General features: G+C 42.6%; 1 long non-coding RNA gene across 4 annotated transcripts; it reads right to left on the bottom strand.

Moving 5' to 3' along the window:
- Nucleotides 1-1,301: 1,301 nt before the first annotated feature.
- Nucleotides 1,302-2,865, bottom strand: LOC116802587. 4 transcript variants are annotated; one of them, XR_004362894.1, is made up of 4 exons: nt 2,853-2,865; nt 1,754-2,257; nt 1,568-1,650; nt 1,302-1,513 (listed from the first exon to the last, which is right to left on the bottom strand). It is a non-coding gene; the product is annotated as an uncharacterized LOC116802587 (long non-coding RNA). The 4 variants fall into 4 exon arrangements; XR_004362893.1 differs by lacking the exon at nt 2,853-2,865 and adding an exon at nt 2,331-2,599; XR_004362895.1 differs by lacking the exon at nt 2,853-2,865 and having other exon boundaries at nt 1,754-1,928; nt 2,015-2,594.
- Nucleotides 2,866-3,164: the final 299 nt, after the last annotated feature.

Here is a 3,164-nt window from a genome sequence, read left to right as displayed (position 1 = left end):
CTCGTGCCACAAAGCCGCAGAGCACCACCCATACTCGTCAACGACGTCAAGGAAATTGTCCCGCTCCTGGAAAAGTTAAATTATACAGCAGGAATCTCCAGCTACACCACCAGGGCAATTGAAGGGAACGGAGTCAGGATCCAGGCCAAGGACATGACCGCCTACCACAAAATCAAAAACGTCCTTATAGCTAACGGCTTTCCTCTATTCACCAACCAGCCAAAGTCTGAGAGGGGCTTCCGAGTAGTAATCAGACATCTCCACCACTCCACTCCATGTTCGTGGATTGTCGATGAGTTGCTGAAGCTCGGATTCTCAGCGCGCTTCGTCAGAAATATGACGAATCCGGCTACAGGTGGTCCCATGCGAATGTTTGAAGTGGAGATCGTCATGGCCAAGGACGGCAGTCATGACAAAATTATCTCACTCAAACAAATCGGCGGGCAAAAGGTGGATATCGAAAGAAAAAACAGGACACGGGAGCCGGTCCAATGCTACAGATGCCAGGGCTACAGGCATGCCAAAAACTCGTGCATGAGACCACCAAAATGCATGAAATGCGCTGGCGACCACCTGTCATCCTGTTGCACCAAGCCAAGAACCACCCCTGCTACCTGCGTCAACTGCTCTGGAGAGCACATTAGTGCATACAAGGGATGCCCCGTCTACAAGGCCGAAAAACAAAAGCTTGCGGCAAACAACATTGACACAAATAATATACGAACAATCAAAGACGCAACCAACAACTTTTATAGACGTCAAGGACCTCCTCCACGCAATAACACCCCACGGCTGCCGCACAGCACAGCAATCCTGAGCAGATCGATCGCTGAAGCCCGCCAGGAGGCAGCCAGAAAGTCAATGTCAAATCCTTTCCGACAAAATATTAACGACAGAAGGCCACGATTTTCCTCGCATGACACTGCCATTCAGATGCGTCTGAATAAATGGCGCCGAAACTCAAACAACATACCCAAAAAGGGTAGGAAATCTTCAAAAAACAATGCAAAGCCAAGACTGGTACCGAAGACAAGCAACCCAGCGCAAAAACATCTGGAAAACTACCAGGACATGCTCCGAAAACAACGGAGTGAAAAAAATGACCAAGAACCTGAAAAGGGTACTTCAAATCCCACGCAATTTGGCAATGACAGCCCCCCGACCACCAGCAGAGCTGCCAGAGCTAGTTTCAAGCCAAGAATTATTGAAGAAGCCACGCCATCGCCAAGAAACTCCAATCCTTACTTACAAAAAGGATTCTCTGACGACCCCACAAGAAACTTAGCAAATAGAGTCGACAATTTAGAAAAGAAAATTGACAGTTTATTGGCCTTAATTATTCAAGGAACAGATAACAATCTTGACATGGATACATCCAATTAAATTTACTCTTACTTATATCTACTCTTACTTATATCTATTCTAACGATATCCATATCCGACCGAAAAGTGCACGTCAGTCTGCTCCAAACTCCTTCACGGTCATCAACTTCCTCGACGCAGCCCAATTTTCCTGGAATACTAATTCAATTATAAAATGGCAAAGGAATATAAACAACACTCTCACCTCAACGCACCCGAATAAACAAGCCTACGACAACGCACTCCAGCTGATCCTGACGATACGATACGGAAAAAACCAACCAGAGCCTAAAAGACGAATCGGAAGATCGATATGAAAAGGATTAGCTCGGCAGAAACATGATGAATATAAGGCGACTCGCTGCAGCAATTTATGCACAACGTCACTTACCTGAAATTTTTGCCGCACGGTCCTTTGAAGTATCTATTATCAACGCTGAAATCTACACAAATTGATGCTCTGCAAAAGACGGGCCAACAACGCTTCCACCTCGTCGAACAGGACACTCTGCTGCTCCCATAAATTTCCAGCTTGACGAGCGCCAACAGCGAGTTGACGCTAAAACCTAAAAGTAAACAATCAACAACAAATTAAATAAACAAAATAAAATCAAACAAAGCAAATACCTCACCCACTGCAGACATAGCTTACCCACATCCTATGCATTAGACAAGAGGAGACGGCTCCACCAAACGTAAAACAAAAAAGCCAACTTTTTGCCTTTTAACACAAAAAAAATCGACATCATTACGATGCCGTCTCCACCTCCTGATGCCACTTCTCCAATAAGGATCACTAGCGCGGAGCTGACGTCACACAATTAAACCGTACCACTTGTCCTCAAATTGTATACTTTTCCTCAGTATCGCATCTTCCACAAATTTTTCCGAAAACCTACAACGAAAAGAAAATTAATAAGAATAGGATACAAAGAAAATTAATTAAGGACAAATATAAATTTACAAACCGGACAGGCAAATTAATAGACGCCAACAGGCGACTCTATCCTGCTGATGAAAAGCACGCAACTGCTTTTTCCAAGATTGTGAACTCTGAAACAAGGAAGCACAAGCTAATACTGGGAATTATTTACTTTAAATAAACACTTATCTAATTGCCAATTCGACGACACTAAACCCGCGGCTCTCCTGTTGCAATGTTTCAAAAACAAAGGGCCTCCAAATTAGTCACAAAACGTACCTGTAAAACAAAAGACTAATGTAACCATAAAACAATTAAAATACTCACCACCAGATTAGCTTCCACCAAATGTACCTGAAAAACAAAAACAAAATTAATGCAATAATTATAAAAACACATAAATTATAAATATAATACTTACCTCCCACCAAATGTACCTGAAAAGAAAAACACAAAATTCCTTTCCTCAGTATCGCATCTCCCACGGATTTTCCGCTAACCTACAACGAAAGGAAAAATTTTAATAAGAATATGATACAAAATATAATTAATTAAGGACAAAGCAAACCGGACAGGCAAATAACCAGGCGACAATAGGCGACAACAGGCGGCTCCATCTTGCTGACGATAAGCATGCAACTGCTCTTTCCAAGATTGTAAATTCTGAAACGAGGAAGCACAAGCTAAAACTGGGAATTAATTACTTTAACAAAACACTTATCTAATTGCCAACTCGACGACCCTAAACCCGCGGCTTTTCCGCTGCCATGTTCCAAAAACAAAGGGCCTCCCAATTAGTTACAAAACGCAGCTGAAAAACAAAATATTAATGCAACCTTAAAAACAATTATAACACTTACCACCAGACTAGCTTCCACCT

This window comes from Drosophila sechellia, unplaced genomic scaffold (genome assembly GCF_004382195.2).
Source record: "Drosophila sechellia strain sech25 unplaced genomic scaffold, ASM438219v1 U_167, whole genome shotgun sequence".
Lineage (NCBI taxonomy): Eukaryota > Metazoa > Arthropoda > Insecta > Diptera > Drosophilidae > Drosophila > Drosophila sechellia.
Note: the sequence above shows the minus strand (reverse complement) of the source record. Positions and strands in the feature narration are given on the sequence as shown.